The sequence below is a fragment of the Peromyscus leucopus genome, chromosome 20, assembly GCF_004664715.2.
Source record: "Peromyscus leucopus breed LL Stock chromosome 20, UCI_PerLeu_2.1, whole genome shotgun sequence".
Lineage (NCBI taxonomy): Eukaryota > Metazoa > Chordata > Mammalia > Rodentia > Cricetidae > Peromyscus > Peromyscus leucopus.
The window spans coordinates 22,742,064-22,763,673 of NC_051080.1; positions in this window are offsets into that span (position 1 = coordinate 22,742,064).

The following is a 21,610-nucleotide window of genomic DNA, read 5'->3' on the forward strand; positions in this document are numbered from 1 at the left end:
ATTTTTCTATTTTTTGATTATTTCTTTTATTTTTGAAATTATAATATACTTACACCATTCTCCCCTCTCCTCTCTCCAAACCACCCTATATATCCCTCCTTGCTCTATTTCAAATTCATTTGCCCTACAATATTAAACTGATAAGTGGTGACAACTTGGAAGTCACAACCTTTTACTGGGTTTTCACTCTTAAGTAAAGCAAAAACCTGAATTTACATGAACACCTTCAGAGCTCAAGTTCATTGTTCTTTTTAAAACTTGGGGGATACAAGGTATAGGTCTGGTTCACTTCTTACCTGTTGGCCCACCTGAGTGATGCCATTCTACCTCTCATCGTCACTTTTCATATTTCAATGACCTCCTAATGGTGATGACTCTTTCCATCTGGCCATGCTTGGATCTTCCCATGCCTGCTTTATAAAGGAGTGATTGTGCCTACACTAGTCCCTGGTACCAATTTCTGCCTTAGTCATTGTTCTATTGCTGTGAAGAGACATGGCCAAGACAACACTTATAAAAGAAAAAAATTAACTGATGGCTTACTTACAGTGTCAGAGGATTGGTCCATGGTCATTATATCAGGAAGCAGACAGGCATGGTACTAGTACAGTAGATGAGAGCTTTATATCCTGATCCATGGACAGCAGGCAAAGAGAAAGAGAGATTGGATGGTTGTTTGAAACCTCAAAGTTGGCCCCCAGTGTACACCTCTTCCAACAAGCCCATACCTCCCAATCCTTACCAACAGTTCCACTAACTGATGACCAAAATTCAAACAGGTGAGCTTATGGGGGCCATTCTCATTCAAACAGTGATATATGCATAAATTAAGGAAATTATAATGTGTGCTTAAATAAAGGAGGTAAGGATAATACAAGCATAAATTAAGTTTGCCTTAATACCTGCTTCCAATTAGCATGACCCACACACTTACTTAATTATTTCAATCGTTGTTTTCCCATTCAAAGGGAAAATGTCCCTCAGAATGACTCTCCATTAATTCATGGTTTTGCCTGGCTGTCAAATTAATTGCAGCTATTTTCATTACCAACCAGAAGGGCACAATGCTTTGCATTTAGTCAGATGCTGATAAAGTTATTATCTGTTTGGGAATTTGCCTGTCTTTCCTGCCCTGACTACAGTTGAATTTTTAATAGCCTGGAATCAATTCCCTCATAAGAATTGTAACGACAACCTACATTGTATAGTGCTTTATACTTTCCAAAGCACTTTCAAGGGAATTATATGCATGATTATCTCCTTGATCCTCTGTGGCAGGTAGGAAAAAGGGAAACACAATGTGCATCAAATTCAATGTTAGCCTCTCTGATTGAACAATTGATGTCCATTTTTACTTATAGGGAGCAGAGACTGAGTCAAATATGGCTGTTATTTATTGCATGTCTTCTGAGCTTCTTCCCAGACACTATGTCATTTGCTCTTTTCCATCAGGCTTGGAGGGAGTTATCCTTTTTGCTCTTTTTCAGGTGAAAAGAAAGAAAGGGGAAAAATCACATAAGTAAGATTCCTCAGGCAAGATGACTAGGTCTTAAAAACATTGAGGAGTCAGATGCCAGGGTCTTCATCCAAATCAGGCAGTATCTTCTCTTATTTCTACAGCAAAGGAAACACAGAGCTGTTAGAGTTTGTCTAGATATTAGGAGAAGATATGGGCTGGTGGAGGGCATTGTCTCACAGTCTTCCTGCTGCCTGATTGTTCAAACTAGAGTAACTGCACCAATAATAAGTCTCCTTGGAGCAATGCTGTCATGAGCATTTTTATTTATGTTATTTGTCAAGATAACATTGTGCACCCCAACACTTTAAGTCTGTTCTGTTAATGTAGTGAGAGGGAACAATTCAGAAGCACTAACAACTGCACTGAATCTTGAAGAGCAAACATTGTTTTGCCAAAAATAGATGGAAAAGAAGGAATTGTGGGCAATAGTAAAAAGAAACTAAGGTCTAGTGGCTTAAATCATGGTTTACTCCAAATGTTTTGTGTAGAATCTGGCCAAGAATACAGAGGTCAGTTTATGCAGGATTTTGTGCATGAGTTTGACTCTGTTGCAATAAGGTGTCATTAAAGGATTTTAGAAAAGAGGTAAGAGCAGTGGGCTTTTGTTTGTTTGTTTCTGGGGCTTGGGTCAAAATAGCTTGCTTTAAAAGGAGAAGATCAAAGAGCAGTGATGCTCAGGGGTTTGTATCAGTAGAGCAGCATTTGCTTATAAAAGTAATGATGGACACTCATGCATGTATTAAGCAATATCTCACATTCAAGGCACAAGAGCACACACCACACCACATATGTTATTGGATAAAGATTGATTAACTTCTTAAAATTGGATTGAGGTGACAGGTTCAGTGATAACAGGGCAGAGTCTCTCTGTCATTCTCTAGCCTACTGAGTTTCTCATAGCTTTGGAAACCTGAGAACTGATACCTGCAAAAGAGCAGAGTCTCAGTTTCATACATTTTTATCTCTACTATTGGGGCAAAGTAGAAGACTTTTCATTTTTCAAACTGTCTTCCTCTTATAGAGACAAACACTAACCCACCATCCTGAGTGCTTTGATTTAGAAAAGTAATAAGGTAGGGTGAGATTGAGTTACAGAAGAGGTTTGGGGACAGGATGTCCGCTACTATCTGTGAAAATTATCAGATGCATCTTCTGCTTTTTATCAGGAGAATGAGACATAAAGTGGTATACTAAAGAGAATTCAGGAAGGGGTGCTAGATGAAATTTCGTCTTTAGTAGGAAAAATTAACAGATATAGTTAAAACTAACATCCATATTAATGAGCTGATGAAAATGAAAGGTGGGCGAGGAGGGTCGCTTTCTCATTTGAGACATTCTAGCCCATGTAAGAGTAGTTGAGAGGTCTGTGTCAAGGTCCCCTTCCCACTTGTCTTCCCACTTGTCTAGCTCAAAGGTCCCTGAGTCTTATTAGGAAGAAATGTAAAGACCTTAGCAGGGCTGAGGTCCTATATGGGGGACATTGGTCTCATTCCAACTTTGGGTTCCAACCACATGAGCAAGGCTATGTTCTCAAAAGGCACAGCCCCTTCATACGGTATCCTTTTTACCGTCCAGGAGGAGTGAGGCAGGGTCTCAAGAATGCACCTTGTCTGTGAAAGGAATCATCTTCATTTGTCTACTGGAGTCCTTCTCGGCAGAGCAAGCCCTTCTTGTTCTGGTTCTCATTGGACTTTTTCCCTTATGGTGTTTTACATTAGCAAATGGGAGATTGACAGTTAACCATCTCCATTCTATTTCCTCATAAAAAACATGGGACATAATTTATTTTGCCACAACAATTAATACTTTGTTACCCATAGTGACAAATTTAATAAATCAAAATGTTTCCTCCACCTGAGGCATGTTGACTATTACAAGGATACATTCCAAGTTATGAAGCAATTTAAATAAAATATGTTCATGCAGTGAATTTTGAACTGTCAAGTCTGGGCTATGTTTTCCTAAACAGTAAAAAGAAAAAGAAGACAAAAGCAGGCAGATAGAGGAGAAGGCTAAATCCAGTCGTACATTTTGTTCCTACTTTCAAGCGTGTCGGTAAAAATTCGCCACCGTCATCGCCACCATCACTGTCACCTCTTCATCATAATTATTCTCAGAGCAGTAATCAAAGAAGAGCTAGGGACTAAAGTCAAGCATTATATATATGGCAGAATAAGGATTTGACCTTGAGGGTCTCTAATTTTCCAAACCCAAGGAAATACTAAAATAAAATACTCCGATTTGAAAAGAAAAGAATATTTTCCCAACACCTTCACAGTCATGTGCTAACTCACAACATCTTCACGTGTTTTTTAAAAATAATATTTATTTCTTTTGTGAGTTGATGTGTTTTGCTTACACATATACATATATGTGTACCTCTTGTGTGCTTAGTGCTCAGGGAATCAGAATAGAGCACCAGATCCCCCAGAACTTGAGTTGTATTACATATGGTGATAAGCTGCCCTGTAGGTGGTAGGAGCAGAATGTGGGCCCTTTTCAAGATCAGCAAGTGCCTTTAGCCCCTGAGACATCTCTTCAGCACTATCTTTAAATGCCTTTTAAAGAGATGCCTGAGGAGGTCACTTGGTAGTTAACAGTATGTTGTGATTTGAATAAGAATGGTCTTTCTGAGCTCACATATTTGCATGCTTATTCATCAGGGGAGTGTCACTATTTCAGAAGGATAAGGAGGTGTGGTCCAGTTGGAATAGGTGAGGCCTTGTTTGAGGAAGTGTGTCAGTCACTGGGTGTGAGCTTTGAAGTTTCAAAGCCCAAGCCATGTCAATCCAGTCTCCCTCTCTCTCTCTCTCTCTCTCTCTCTCTCTCTCTCTCTCTCTCTCTCTCTCTCTCCTCCCCTCTTCTGCTTACAGATGAGGATGAAGTTCTCAGACACTTCTTCAATGATTTTCTGCATACCACCGTACTCCCCACCATGATGATAACAGAATAAACCTCTGAAACTGTGAGCAATCCGCCAATTAAATGCTTTCCTTTATAAGAGTTACCTTGGCCATGGTGTCTAAGCACAGCAATAGAACAGTGACTAAGACCAAAGTTGATATCAGAGACTAGGCTATTGCTGTGACAGGCCTAACTGTGCTGTTTTTTGAAGGAGTATGGAAGAATTTGGCACTTTGGCTTTAAAAACTGGTTGGATTTAGATACTTTAAATAGAGTTCACTGGGCCATCAGAGTAGGAGCATGAAAGATGTTGCTGAGGGAGACTTGAACTGTGGGGGCTCAGCTCAAGAAATTTCAGAGGGGAAGAACATAGTAAATGACATAGAGACCATTCCTGTGATATTTTGGCAAAGCATGTCGCTGTTTTCTACCCATGTCCAAAATATTTCCCTGAGGCTAAACTGAAGACTGTTGAATTAATGGCATTGGCTGAAGAGATTTCAAGACAGCCTAGTATTGACTATGTCATCTAGTTACTAGCAGTCACTCTTATGCAGATCTATAATAAAAAGGAATAAGCTGAGAAAGAAAAAATACAAAATGTACATTTTGGGGAGAAAAAGAGAACCAGAAAGTATAATGAAAAAGTCCAGTGCTCAAGGAAATTAAAAAGTTTAAAGAAAAGGATGATGCTAAATGGAAAAAAATGGGAGTGGTGACCTTGGGGCAAGACTCTACCAGCTAAGCTTCCAACTAGTGAAAAGTAATTAAAGGAAACATGCTTAATCAGTGAAAGAAACTGTCCACAAAAGAAAGCTGTCTGCAGATGTAATTGAATAAGAGGCCCCAGTTCAGCTCCATCAAGCCAAAGAACTTAACAGCTTCAGTTACATTATTTGGCTTTAGAGTCAAGGATACAAGGGAGGGGTTGTGAAATCTCCCTCCACTGTTAAGAAAAGCTAGTGAGGCCAGGCCTGGGTGTCCCCACATGGAGGTCCAGAGAGGCCATTGCATGAAGCTTGAAGGTGAAGCTTCGTGAAACTTCAAGATGTTAAGATCAGATTCATGAGATACCCACCAAGAAAAGATACAGATCAAGTGTAGAACCAGCTCAAGAGAAAGGAATGAATTGCAGTCAACAAAGCAATTAGAATTTGGAGTTCTGAAGACTGCTTTTACATCAGGCAAAGAGACACAGTAATTGGAGTTTGCCTGGGTGGTTTTTATTCTTGCTTTAGTCCAGTATCTCCTTACTATGCTCCCTTCCCACCTTTGGGAATTGCAATTGTCTTAGTTAGGGTTTCAGTTGCCGCTATGCGACACCATGACCAAAAAAGCTGTGGGAAGGGATTTAGCTTATACTTCCCTATCTCCTTTCATCATCAAAGGAAGTCAGAACTCAAACAGAGCAGGAACCTGGAGGTAGGAGCTGATACAGAGGCCATGGAGGGATGCTCCTTACTGGTTTGTTCCCCATGCCTTGCTCAGCTTTCTTTTTTTAAAAAATAGAACCCAGAACTATCATCTGAGCAACTGTACCACCCAAAATGGGCTGTGCCCTCCCCCATCATCATTCATTAAGAAAATGCCTTATAGGCCTGCCTATAAGCTAATCTCATGGGGGCATTTTCTTCATTGAGGTTCCCTCCTCTCAGATGACTTTAGCTTGTGTCAAATTGACATAAAACTATGCAGCATAATAATGTATATTCTATGTGAATGTATATTGGAAATATACAATCTGCTTTTTTGTTTTAATTTTACACAGGGTTACAGTTAAGAGATTGTCTTGAGTATTGAAAGAGATTTTGAACTCTAGAATTCTGAATAATGTTGAGACTGTTACAGAGGATAGTGACTTTTTAAGTTGGAGTGAACACATTTTTGCTTTATGATATGGCTATAAGCGTATAAGCACTAGATGGTGGTTTGAATGAGAATGACACCTATAGGCTCATATATTTGAATACTTAGTTATCAGGAGTGGCATTAATTGAGAAAGTTTAGGAGATGTGACCTTGTTGGAGTAAGTGTGTCCTTGTTGAAGGAGATATGTCAATGGGACTGGGCTTTGAGGTTTCCAAGGCCCAAGCCAGGCCCATTGTATCTCTCTCTCTCTCTCTCTCTCTCTCTCTCTCTCTCTCTCTCTCTCTCTCTCTCTCTCTCTCTCTCTCTCTCTGTGTGTGTGTGTGTGTGTGTGTGTGTGAAAGTGTGTGTGTGTGTGTGTGTGTGTGTGTGTATGTGTGTGTGTATCCTCACTGCTGTAGTGCCTGCCTGCATATTGATATGCTCCCTACCATGATATTGGACTAAACCTTTGAAACTGTAAGCAATCCCCCAATTAAATGCTTCCTTGTATAAGAGTTGCCTTGGTGCCTGGTCATGGTATCTATTCACAGCAACAGACCAGTGAGTAAGACTCAGAACCTGTTGGTATTGCAGAAGACCTGAGTTCGGTTCTCAGCACTCACATGGTAGCTCACAACCATCTATAGCTCCAGCCAGGATATCCAATGCCTTCTTCTATCCTTCATGGGCATTGCATGCCCCAATATACACACAGAAAAAATATTAATGAACGTAAAACATAGTAAATAAGTAAATCTTTAAAATGCCTCTGGTGATTAGGTTTTAATTGGTGATGGATTGGTTGAACCTTCCCTGGATCTCCAACCATATACTGACAATTATAAGGTGGAATTGTGACACCCAGAACAGTGTCAGTCATAGATTGAATGGTTTATATAGTACCTTGCTGCCCAGGAGAATAATTCCTAATCAAGTATATATCAAGTGAGTCTTTCCTAGTTTTTGTGGCCTTTGTTCTTCCCACCAAGAGACCATTGTCATCACTTACTCTTGAACAACCCTTAGATTTCACCTCAACTTAACCTCTTCATGCAGGGAGAAGACCAAATGAGGAGAAAGAAGTGTCCTACCTTGTGTCCTGTGAGGTGTGTCACTGTACGTATCAACTGTTTAAATCACTTTCCAGCACACACTGGAGGCACTGTTTAAGTTTCAGTTGGATTCAAAGAGAAGTCTTAATGTTTTTCTTTTAATGCTCAAGAGAGTTTCATTTTTTTTTTTAAATGTAGATAATTTGGGCTATAAATGGGCATTGTGTTTTAATAAGTGGAATTAAAAACAGTGACTTTGATCAAAACACATGATGTATATTTTGGAATTCTCAAACAATAGAAACCACTAGTGAAATTTTTTTGAAGCACTAACTATACATCATTTTCTCATGAACATTATCATCTAACTCACTGGGGGTTTGGATAGACACCTTCCATGATCTCTGGTCTATGGGAGTGAAGCCAGGTTGACATGAACATTCTCATACTGAGAAGAGGAGTACAGGTCAGGTGGTTCAGTTTTATTTATCACCTAGTAGAGGAATCATCAGCCTCTAACTTTGGTAGAACATTACCAAAGGTGAGAGAAGGCACCAGCTTCACTTGAAGTTCTGGTCACCATTCTAAGTGCTGGAAAACATAGCTTAAGCCAGCCAGGAAATTCAGCTTCCTGTCAATGTCACATTCTGGTTTATCAACTCATACCTTGAGCTTTTGAAGTATAAGGGTGTAGCTGAAGTTTTCCTGGTCCTGCCTGGCCCACAGTCAGGACAAATCTCTCTCACCTGCCAGTCCTGCAGCCAGCTCGGACCCAATCAGACACACAGAGACTTATCTTACTTATAAACTGTATGGCCATGGCAGGCTTCTTGTTATCTAGTTTTTATATCTTAAATTAACCCATTTCTATAAATCTATACCTTGCCACATAGCTCATGGCTTACCGGTATCTTACATCATGTTTCATATGGTGGTGGCTAGCAGTGTCTCCCTCTGCCTCAGCCTTCCACTTCCCAGAATTTTCCTCTCTCCTTGTCCTGCCTATGCTTCCTGCCTGGCTACTGGCCAATCAGCACTTTATTTATCAATCAACCATCCACAGCAATAAGGGTGCTTGCTAAGCAGCTGTTGGAATGTTGGACTGGGAGTTCAAATATGAATGAGGAAGGCCATTAGCACTTTTTTGTTTTAATTTTTTTAATAAAGAAATTTTTTATTCATTTTACATACCAATCACAGATTCCCCTCTTCCATCCTCCCATCCCTTCAGACTTCCCCTACCCACTCACCCTCCATTCCCTCCTACTAGAAGGTAAGGCCTCTCATGGGGAGTCAGCAGAGCCCGGTCCATTAGGTAGAGGCGGGGACACCATGCACAGCCTTGAGGCAGTGGGGAGGAACTTTGACCTGCCTCTACCATTAGCATTTTTAAAGAGACTGCATATTCTACATCAACAAATTCTGAGCTGGGTGTTATTAAAGTAAATTAGGATCTGGGCACTCATTTGGGAGATGTATGTTGGAATATGAAGTATGCTACAATGGGAGATACCTGGTGAAATCTCTGTCAAGAAAGTTATTTATTCAAGGGTCTGTTGGCTTCCCAGAACACTAAAATTGATTTGAGATGACTTCATACCAATGAAGTCAGTTTCAACTCCTATACATGACCTTTGCATGAATGAGAGGTCTGGGACTCAAGGAAGTGAAATGGTTTTTGAGGTCCCCATTGGAAGCAGCAAATGTTCTTGTATTCTGATCCAGGACTATGAAATTCTGCCCATTTCCTCAGCTTTCTCTGTTATCCCTGGATGTATATTTTTTAAAATTCTGTTAGACACTACAAAATGTTGTAAAAAGAACTAGAACCTTTGAATCTGGTGAACCTAGCTTCAAATTCTAACTATTTTATCTGCTGAATGATCTTGGACAAATCTGTGTAATTTTCTTGGTTTCCTTTCTGTTATTAATAGAGATGTGTTTACTTTTTGCATCATGGAATGAAGACAGGGAATAAAGAAAGACAAAATTTTTGACAAGGTAACAACAAAAGGAGTTTGTTGGGCACTTATGTTAGACAAGTGAATTATCATTTTATTTCTGAAGATGTGTATAAAGGACAAGTAAAATTTATCACCATCTCAAATACTGTTGATGACAAGTACAGGGAACATGAGAGGTCAAGCTAAGTTTTCTTCCTTTTCTTCTTCCCTTTGGATGTGCTATCTGTAGGTATTTTGAAGGTTTCTTATATGGACATACATACACAGAGATGTGCATGCGTGCACACACAGAGATGTATATACACACACACATATGTACACACACAGATGCACACACATGCAAACGTGCACCCACATCTCTCCTTTCCATCCTGGTACCCTAGGCAGGCCTTTGATGCTTCACTGGGTGCAAGTGTTCTGTGGACAAGACTCTTGGCTTCGTTCCCATCTGTTTTGTTGTCTCTGGTTACAGAGCTGTGCACAGGGCTGAGTTTATTTTGGTGAGATATTTTTGAGTTAAAACCAATGCAAACTGTTGCAACATCCTCTGAAAGCTGACTGCAATCAGCTGAGAAAAGCCAACTGTTTTTTTTTTTTTTTTTTTTTTTTTTTTTTTTTTTTTTTTTTTTTCCAGCAGCATTTTAGGTCAAATAATGCGGTCATACAAGGAGAAAGAGGGCAAATGCAAACTGATCAGAGTGGCTGGCAGGGAAGAAGAAAGGTACTGTGAACCTGGTCTCTGGGCTACAGTTCAATTTAATTTCTCTACAGCAGGCTCCTAAGAAGGGTCACTTTCTTAGTGAAGCAACTCAGTTTCTACAGTGTATCATGCTACTTCCTGGATACATACTTTACAACCTCTTGTGTTCAAACAAGCACTGACTCTCCCATCTGACTGAAGATTATCACATAGAGATAGCATTCCACTTTTGCCTTGAAGCCTTCCCTGATCATCTAATTCACAAGCCATCCCAATATGAGGAAAATACACAGATTTTAAACTGAGAAAAGCCCGAGGACTTTCATCCAGCTAAACCAATTGTGACTTGAAATAAGGCTTGAAAGTTATCAAAGCTTTTTTGAAGTTCATGATATTTCCCAACAAAATATCATTGTTGATAGATTCTGCTTCACAATTTTGTTGTAAAAATTCCTACCAAAAAAATGTGAGAAGCCCAAGTGTCAACAGGGTTCAGTGCTTGTGTATTGCCAGGAAATACTTACTAAATAAATGAATAAAAAGAAAGCGGTTGTGCAGAACTTGCATGTTAAAGGTTCAAACAACGACTTTTCATTACTCATGCATGATCTGTGCAGCAATTTCTGTTTATCACTGTTCTCAGTATAGGAAGTCATTTACACAGTGGTCATGTAAGACTGAAGGTCCTTTCCTTCTGCCTATCAGTGATAGAAAGGGGACAGTTAGAGAAAATCAGGACAAATGCTTCAGTGAAGATGCCTGTGAAGCCTAGTGTGGTTTGGGGCAGAAGCTATCAATGACATCTTTACAGGACATGCACATATCACTTCCAACTTCAGATACTATTTCTCCCCTTCATTGCCATTTCTACTGGCAATGCTAGGCATTATTGTACCATTTTTAGATGCAAAATTTACTTGTTTTAATTCAAATCAGTAAAAAGCAAAATGACCAAAACAAGCAAACAAAATGAGCTGAATTCATCAAATCTATGCTGTTCTCTAATTTATCATCAATAATAATAAACCACCTCACTCACAACTTAATTGTAGTGGGAAAAATGACACCTGTACATTCGTGTTGTTATTTTACTGCAATGGCTCAGTGTTAGAGACAAGGCTATTTCCATATATAAAGCAAATAGTTGTTACTCACCCATTTAGATGGGCTATGCTCAGAAATGCTAAATATTTATGGTCCACAAGAAGAATTTGCATTCGTTCATGCCTCCTTTGACAAATTGATCTTCTCATGTAGAATAATTGCTGCTTTTACTCACCACACTTGAGTTCTACTCTGTGCCTTCCTGAGTCACAGCTTAGTTAATGCCTGATTTCAGCCAGCAATGGGCTATTTATGGAAGAAAATAAAAGACTTCAAGACTTTGAAGTAAAGCATCCTTTTTTATATTCTTTGAACTTTGATGGCATACCATTGGAGGTTTTTATACCACTAGCCTAGTTTAAAGTCATAGAAAACAATTTCATTGAAAAGCAGTGAGTGGCTGTGCTTTTCTCCTCTTTGGCTTCTTCATTCACAGATATGTTTCAGAAGGTTTTGCCTGCACATGTAGGGAAAACTGCATGTCTATTCAAAGCCTCTTGTTCACATGTCAGGAGCACTGAGGATGGCTTTCTGTCAAGAGAAAGTGAGGTCATGTCTGACTGACTCTAGGGTGGTTGGCTGATTAATGCCAATTTGTTTCATTGAAAAACTGTTCCCGTTTTTTTCCTTAGTACATCGAAGGTGATGACTGCTTTTCCCCAGCAAGGGCACAGCAGCACACAGAGAGATCCCAGGATATGCTCAGCACAGCAGAGTTTGGAGACGCAGCGGGCTTATGATAAACAGTGCAGTCTGGGGAGCTGGATCTGAGATAAGGCTTTGAGGTGTTTTTATGATGCCTGTGCTGTGCTCTTTCTGTAGATTTCTCTATATTAGTTTAGGAAACTCCCATCCTAGCCCTGCAGAGCCCTTGTTTTACTCAAGACTGTCATGAATTCAGGCTCAGATGTGAGTTTATAACTACCAAGGATGGTTCTGTTTCTCTGTATTCAGGAACAATATTTTCAACCCTTCCTGCCATCCCTACTTCGAGATAATGTTCTCATCCCAGGAAGAAAAAAAGAAGAGAAGGATGTTAAAAAAGGAAGTCAAGGAATATTTCCTTCTTCCTAAAGCATCAGCAAAGAGGAAGGGGTGAAAGAGGAAAATGGGGGGAAGAAGGGAGGGAAGGAGAAAGAGAAAGAAAGAGGGAAGGAGGGGGAGAGATGGAATGGGGAGAGAGAATCTATTAGAGGCTTTGTGGGACTATATCTTTTTTTTTTTTTTTTTTTTTTTTTTTTGGTTTTTTTGAGACAGGGTTTCTCTGTGTAGCTTTGCGCCTTTCCTGGAACTCACTTGGTAGCCCAGACTGGCCTCGAACTCACAGAGATCCGCCTGGCTCTGCCTCCCGAGTGCTGGGATTAAAGGCGTGTGCCACCACCGCCCGGCCTGTGGGACTATATCTTAACTTCTCAAAACTAAGTTGGGTTAAATATTACCATTTCTTCACGTTAAAGAGACTACAGTAGGAGCTGAAGCAAATATTTCATGATCAGGAAGAAGTGAAATTGGGAAAGCTGAACAGGCTGCTGATCCTAGAAAGGAAGGGTCCCAAGAAGCAAATGTCCTCATGACATAATTGATCTGTGGAGGAACCTCAGCATTACTTACTTCCAAATCTCTCACTGAACGTGTGATGGGTCTATGATTTATACCCCAGTTCTTGGACCCATTACTGACAGCTGGAAGGATTCTGGATGCATTTGCTAGAAGCGTAATTACTTTCCCCTTTGTTCTCTTCCCCTCAACCTTGCCAGGCTGTGATAATCAATCTTTCCTTTGATGGTGTTCAATCTGATATGCCTGTGCATTGTTAGAGATGCTGGTGTCCATCCAAACCATAACAGCCACATGTAGGAGCTTTCTCCAGCATCAAGATATGAGCACCAGATTTTTGCTTGTATATAGTAGATTAATTTAAATTTTATAGCTTCTTGACAGGAGTGTTATATTTTTCTACCCCAAGGATGTCAAGCCTTGGTCATAGGACTTGGAGTGATAGTGTGACAGTAAGAATAAGAGTCTCCCAGGCCCACAGAAATCCACAAAGATATCCCTGCGAAAGACTGCTGGCAACAGTCGAGAGACGGCAGGAACTGACCTACTCTGGTGATGGGATGGCCAGACACCCTGATAGTTGTACCATAAACCCCATCCAAGGACTGAGGAATCTGGATGCAGACATCCACGGCTGGGCCCCTGGTGGAGCGCTGGGAGTCTAATTAGTGAGAAAGAGGAGGGTTTGTATAAGCGAGAATTGTTGAAGCCAAGGCTGGATAAAGCACAGGGACAAATAACCAAATGAATGGAAGCACAGGATCTATGAACCAAAGGCTGAGGGGCCCCCAACTGGATCAGGCCCCCTGAATGGGTGAGACAGTCATTTGGCTTGATCTGTTTGGGAGGCAGCTATGCGTTGGTGCCGGGTCCTGGGCTCGTTGCATGAGTTGGCTGTTTGAATCCTGGGACTTATGCAGGGACGCTTGGCTCCGTCTGGGAGTGGGGGACTGGACCTGCCTGGACTGAGTCTACCAGGTCGACCCCGGTCCTCGGGGGAGACCTTGATCTGAAGGAGGTGGGAATGGGGGGTGGGCTGGGGAGAGGGGGAGGGGGGCGAGAAGGGGAGAACAGGGGAATCTGTGGCTATTATGTTGAACTGCATGGTGTTGTAAAATAAATCTAAAAAAAAATTAAATAAGAATAAATAACATTTCTTGAATTTACTTTTTAAAGATCTGTGGATAAAAGATAAGAATTCAGTAACATGAAGATGAAGAAAGAATAGATCTGTACAGAGAAAATCACTGGTTACATAATATATAATATCTAAGTGTTGAGTTCAATTAATAATGTTTCAATTTTGTATATGATTATTTATATAATAAAATGTTAAAATAAGTTGGGAGTGTTTTAATATTGAGAGAAGATAATAGAATGCAATATTAAATGGAAAATCAGAACAGAAAATAATAATTAAAGTTATTGATACTAATTTCATGAAAAAAAAAAAAGAATAACAGTCTCCCAGAGTCTCACAACCTATTCTCTGGGATTTCCAAATATGCTGCCTCAGATGACAAAAAGATGCTTTATAGACACGACTATCTAAAGGATATGAAGATAGGGACCATTCCGTATCATTTAGGTAAGTGCAAAACAGTCATAGAATACTCATTAGGGGACAGGAGACTGTAAAAGTAAGAGAAAAGAATATTACAGTGGAAGCATAGATAAAAGAGAGGGAGATACTTGAAGGCACGGTGTTCCTACCTTTAGCAATGGAGACAAGTGCCATTCGCCATGTGCTGAACAGAGCTGCACCTTTGAAGACTGGAAAGACAAGAAGCTGGAAAGACAACATGAGTTGTCTCCCTTAGGTCCCACAGACACAGACAGCCCTCTAACACCCCATCAGAACTCTAGAAGACTTCTTTGAGGCTACTGACAGAGCAAGAGAATATATTTATGTTATGTGTGGTAGTGGTGGTGGTGGTAGAGGTGGTGATGATGATGGTGGTGATGTGTGTGTGTGTGTGTGTGTGTGTGTGTGTGTAGTGTCTGGGTGTTCATGTGCAGATGTGCAAGTGTGTAGGTGTGTCTCTGTGCTTGTGGGGTCTACAGGTTGATGCTGACAGATTTCCTCAATCATTCTCAATCTTAGTTTTTGGGACAAGATCTCTCCACTGAACTTGGAGCTCATCAAATCACTTAGACAAGATGGCCAGCAAGCTCTGGAGATTTGCGGCTCTCTTCTCCAGTGCTGGGATTAGATGTACAGCACCGGCTCAGCTTTTTGTCTGGGTTCTGGGACTCCAAACACAGTCATCATGTTTTCCCAGCAGGGACTTTGCAGACTGGGCTGTCTTCCCAGCCCCTGTGTAATTCAAAATAATGAAAACAATGATAAATTGTTAAAGCAGCCTCAAGAAACTAATCTATTCTTAAAGGGTGAGCAACACATCTCCACTCCATTGCCAATAGCTTCTAAGGTGTGGAGTCTTGGGAGTTCCTCCCTGCTTCATGACAGAATGTAGATTGGCTTTTTTGCTCAGGTTCTCCCCAACCTCTGGCACTTATAACATTTTCATCCCTTTTCTGCAAAGGTCACTGAACATTATGGTTGGAATATATGTTGTAGATATCTATTTGTAGCTGAGTACTGTACAGACACTTAACTCTGCACTTTTAAAATATTTTTTGATATTATAATATAATTACATCAATTCCTCCCTTCCCTTCCTTCCGTCTTTTTATTTAATTGTTGTTACATATGTCGCGTGTGTGTTTTCTTTAATATATAAACACAACCAGTTCATCTGTATCATGCATGTGTTTCCTCCTATGGAATAAGCCTTAATGTCAATCAGATAGGATCAGTTCTACCAATAACATTGGTGAAACTTATTGCATAATAATAGAGTTCACAACTGGGTAAGACAGGTGACCTTTTCCCCCTAACAGCCTACATAGCATCTTCCAAAACTGTGAAAGCAATTCAGCAGAGAGGAAGTTTCTTAGTATAGTCTTGATTTCTCCATGTCCTGTGACCAAAGTGTTTGGTATCTTCAGCAAAACAATCTCTACATCATGTCTTATTATGCTACCAAGAGCAGTGATAATAGCATGTAATGTTTGGGGGTGTATCAGACACCTCCAACTAAGAACTTATAGGGGGATGGTATATCCTATATCTGAACCTGTTTTTGTTGTTGTTGTTGTTGTTGTTGTTGTTGTTGTTGTTTGCAACTTATGACTTCTGAAAGAAACATTATCTATTTTGTAGTGTAATTTCAATTAAACTTGAATATGAATGTATATCTGTGTGTGTTTGTGTGTTATAAAATAGTAGGTTTCCATATGGCTGTTTTCTTTTTAAAGATTGAATTATATACTAGTGTATGTGTGTTTAATAGCACGTGTCTGTTTCCCACAATTTCTTCCATAGTTCATCTTTTGATGACCTACGAGCATGCTGGCTTCATAACATGGTGACTGCCAATGGTGCTACAATGAACATGGAATACAAATTTATTTTTGAAATGTGGCTTTCATTTCTTTTAAATGTACACCCAGAAGAAGAATATCTGGATCACATGATACTCTAATTTTAACCCTACCTCTGTAGGGTTCCCATAGTGTCTATACATTTTATATTGCATGGGAGGGATTCCCTTCTCTTCTCATACCTTTTGTTTTTGTCTTGTTATCAGTATCTTACCTAAACAAGTACAAAGTGCCTTTAATCTGTGTCTGATGATTGGTATGTTGAGCACCTTTTCATAAGCTTGTTGATCAATTATACATTTAAAAAAACTATCTGTTTTTGATCTTTTGATCACTTTCTTATTGTGTTATCTGAGTTTTTATTTTGTAAATCAACTCTATGAGAAAAAAGGTTTGGAAATATAGTAACTTATATCTTGCCTTTTCATTTTGTTGCTTGTTTGTTGTATAGCATTTTGTGGAGGAGCAGAATTGAAGAATGAATCATGCTAACCAATGACCCTAAAATTTTAGTGCTTCACCATGATTGATGCTTGTTTCTTGCTTCCGGACATGGTCCTGTAATTGCCTGGTGGTTGTCCTCCTGGAAGGCAATGGCTGAGAATTCAGATTGAATCAGTTAGTTTAGCTTTGAGAGAGCAAGAGGAAATCAAGATCCTTTGCTATGTTACTCTGTAGTAGGCTTTTTCTTAGGCCACCAACCAGCTCCCAAATCATGACACGGACATTCATTATTAGTTTTGAATGCTTGGTCTTGGCCCAGCTCTTATTTTAATGTTTCTCTTTATCTACATTTTGCCTCAGGGCTTTTTACCTTTCTTTCTTCCTTTCTTCCTTCCTTCCTTCCTTCCTCCCTCCCTCCCTTCCTCCCTCCCTTCCTTTCTTCCTTTCTCTATAACTTACCTTCCTTTCTTCCTTCCTTTCTCTATAACTTACCTTCCTGCTTTCTCCATGTCTGGCTGGTGATTGTCTGACTTCTGGCCCTAGGTGTGTCTCTCTCCTTCTCCATTGTTCTCTCCTCTCATTCTTTTCTCTGGAACCTAGATTTCTCTTCCTACTTATTCTCTCTTGTCCACCAAACTGCCTATCCTTCTCCTGCCTAGCTATTGGCCATTTAGCTTTTTATTAGACCATTCAGGTGCCTTAGGCAGGCAAGATGAAACAAATGCAACACAACTTTACATAATTAAACAAATGCAGCACAAACAAATGTAACACATCCTTATGCAGTTAAAATAATATCCTGCAACATAAACAAACACAACACATCTTTATAGTTAAATATTCCACAACCTTACTCTGAGCTTAAATCTCTCCCAAAATCCAAATTATCCTGATGTGACAATGAAGAAGGGATTGGTGCACACAGCAGCTGTCTATTAGATAAGTTAACATGTGATTTCGTGTTCCAACTGGAAAGGGCTTACTTTAGTGTTTATCACATAGCAGTATCAACACTTTCAAGTTTATTTTTTTTTTTTTACATGACAAGCACATTCTTGATATACAGAGGGGTGTGAGAGCATGTGGTGGAGCATTTGTAAACAAAACAAAGGCAGATTAGTGAGTAAGTGATGTGTAAAACAGAAGTAGTGCAGCAGGAAGTAGAGCTTGTGTTTGTCGTAGAGGGGCTGATAACACTCTAACACAAGCTTGATATGACACCAAGGCCATGGGCTGTTGTAAAAAAAGGTCCATGGCTAAAAAGAAAAAGCATAGAGTTGAAAGATTGTATATAAGTACAATGTACCAGGACAGAGCTGTGGTTGTGTGGAGCATGGGGAGACCTCTGAATGTGGGCAACCCTCTAATTTTTTATCCAGAATAAAAACATTTCATAAATTACATAGTCTCTCCTTTCTTAAGACCAAGTGAATTTTGTTTCAACATAAACCAATATCTGTACTAATCCTATTCAAGTATTTTTAAGGTTTGGGTGTCAACTCTAAGTGAAAAGAAAGACATAGGCATCGATAATTCTTTGATTTGAAATTTCATCCCTTTCATTTATTTTTAGGATGATGTATTGTTGTCTCTCTTCCCTCCAAGTAATCCTCGGTCCCTGATTTTAGGTTGATTGATATGGTGTCTGTCTCATTTGTTGACCACTACATTATCCATAGCACTTAGCAAAGGGATGACCATTCAGTGGATTCTCAAATCCACTGTAGTAAGCATTGCAAATGAAAAATTGTTTAGTTAAACCATTTCACATTTTGCATATGATGTTTATCATTTTGTTTCACTGTGGATCTCATTTATGTCTCGGGTAGCCTAGAGATCAAACATAGAGCCTTGTAGCCACAATGTCTGGGATGTGGTTCTATCTTGGCTAATTCTTACCCCTTGAGATGTCAGTGAATCGCATTGTACCTGTATTATGTGTACAAAGCCATGAAGCTTGCCATATAAATATGCCGCATGTACTTTTTAAAAATTAGAATAGAGTTTATTATGACAAAAATGCACTTCTATGTAATATGTTTGAAGTATTTTGCCTTAATGAACTTGCTAATTTTCTTAGCACTTACTTTTTTCATTTATTGAAAATAGATACTTTTCTCACACAATATATGCTGATTATAGTTTCCACTCCTTCTACTCCTCACAGTTCCTCTCCATCTCCCTTCCCCTCTGGATCCACTCCCTTTCTGTCTCTCATTAGAAAATAATAAGCTTCTAAGAGATAACAACAAAACATGACCAAGTAAAATATAGCAATATGAAATAAAATCTATCATATAGAAGTTGGACATGGCAACCCAACAGGAGGAAAAGGTCAGGGACCCACTCTTTCTCACAGTCAAGACTCCCACAAAAATACTAGCTAATAACTATACCATATACACAGAGAACCTGATGCAAACCCATGTAGGCCTTTGCTTGCTGCTTAAGTCTCTGTGAACTCATAAGCACCTTGCTTATTTGATTCAGAGGAGCTTGTTCTGCTCATGTCCTCTACCTGGCTCTTACAATCTTTTTACCTCCTCTTCAGTGAGATTCCCTGAGCTCAGAGAAGATGGATTTGATGGAGACCTGCAGTTTAGACTCTCTCTCTCTCTCTCTCTCTCTCTCTCTCTCTCTCTCTCTCTCTCTCTCTCTCTCTGCATAATGTCTGGCTGTGGGATTGTGTGTTTGTTTCCATCTGATGCCTGAGGAAGTCTCTCTAATGATAACTGGATAAGGCACTGATCTATGACTACAGCAGAATATCATTAGGAATCATTTTATTGAATATTTTTTAGACTAGTAGTGTTTGGTTTTACCCTAGGTCTCTGGGATATCTAGTCTCTGGTTTTTGGTTACCCAAGTAGTACTGGATATGAGGACCATTTTGTGGAGTGGGTTTTAGGTCAAATTAGACATTAGTTTGCTACCCCTACAAGTTCTTTGCCATAGCATAATTTGTAGACAGGACAGACTATAGGTCAAAAATTGTTGTCCATGTTTTTCTTTTGGTATTCTGCAAATTATCTTCTCACACTAGAACATAGGAGTCAGTGCTCCATGTTCAATGAATTGTGTGGGTATTGTCCTTAACAATGGGGCCAGCTATCAGTTTGCAGAGAGCAACACATTGTCTTAGCAACAGCCTGTGTTGTTTGTAGATTTCCATGGGGTTCCTATGGCCAACAACTCAACTGAACACAACTGAGCCCGGCCACTGGAAGCCTCATCTGGTTACAACAGATAGCCAGTTGAGACTCCATATCCCCCATTACTAGGAGACTTCATTAGGACTTCATAGATTCCAGGAAGTTTCCATTGTACCAGGTTTCCACACTACCACCCAAGTGCTCCCCAGTTCCACCCATCTATCCCTGAATTCTCTTCCTCCACCTCATCTCCATGCCCCCATGATCCTCCTGTTCCAGTCTTCTCCAAGCCAAAGCACTTCCACAAAATCTATTCTATTTCCCATTCCCAGAGAGGTTTATGCCTCACTCCTAGATACTCCCTCTTTACCTAACCTGTCTGGGTCTAAGGTTTATAACTTGGTTATCATTTACTTGAGAGGTAATATCCACTTATAATTGAACACAAACCATATTTGTCTTTCTTCTTCTAGGTTACCTCACTCAGGATGATTTTTTCCAGTTCCATCCATTTGCCTGTGAACTTCATGATGTCATTTTTTAAATAGCTGAGTTATACACCATTGTGTAAATATACCATATTTTCCTTATCTATTCTTTGGTTGAGGGACAACTAGGCTATTCTCAGTTTCTGGATACTAAGAATAAAGTCACAATGAATATGGATGATCAAATGCCCTTGCGGTAAGATGGAGTGTCCTTTGGGTATATGTCCAAGGGTGGTATAGCTGGGTCTTGAGGTAGATCAATTCCCGCTTTTTGAGAAACTTCCAGATTGATTTCCATAGTGAATATACAAGTTTGTACTCCCACCAGCAATGAAGGAGTGTTCTTCTTGCTCCAAATCCTTTCCAGCATGAGCTGTCACTTGTATTATTGATCTTTGCCATTCTGACAGGTATAAGTTGGAATATAAAAGTAGTTTTGATTTGTATTTCCCTGATGAAGAAGTATGTCGAACTTTTCTTTAAGTATTTCTCAATCATTTGAGATTCCTCTTTTGAGAATTCTCTCTTTAGATATGTTCCCCATTTTTTAATTAAATTGTTTGGTGTTTTGATATTTAGTTTCTTGAGTTCTTTATCCATATTGGATATTGGACTTCTATTGGATGTGGAGTTAGTAAAAATCTTACTCATTCTGTAGACTGCTATTTTTGTCCTATTGATGGTGTCCTTTGATGGGGAATTTCATTGAGTCTGTAGATTGATGGTGTCCTTTGATGGGGAATTTCATTGAATCTGTAGATAGCTTTGGTAAGGATGGCCATTTTTTTACTACGTTAATCTTACAGTGTGATGGCTGTGTGTCGCCTGTTTTCCTGGCCTTTTCAGCTAGGGTGTTCACAGGGAATGCCTTTTGGTGTTGGAGACTGAGTAACTAGGATGAGTTTGGGGAAGGAAAGTTGGAGGAGAAGATCTTTGTGATCCACAGGGGTTGGGATCAGAGTGGAGAGAGAGACTACAGCAGGTTTCCTGCTTCAGAGCTGGGGATTAGACTGTGGCGATTGGCTCTCAGGAGCAGTAGGAAAGATGTGGGTCTGCCTTCAGCCAACTTGTTGCCATGGGTTGAGCAGCCCTCCGGGTTAGCAGATGGTACCTGTTAAAGTTGGGAGTTTGAGACAAAGCAATAAGCTGGGAGAGGAGGCTAGGAGGGGATGGTCATGAGATCCACAGGAGATCTTATGGGAGTCAGGGGACATAGAGGGCTGCCAAGGGTGTTCTGTTGTAGAGCTGTGGATGTAGAGCTGGGGGATTGAGTCTGAGGGAACAGAGAGAGGAGAGAAGGTCTGTGGGCAGTCTACCTGGTTTTCTGGCAGGCATGGCTTATAGTTTATCAGGGGATGACTGATGGAGTTAGGGGCTAGGAAACATTGATAAGTGGGATAGAAGGTGTCTAGGAGAGAATTGTCTATGAGA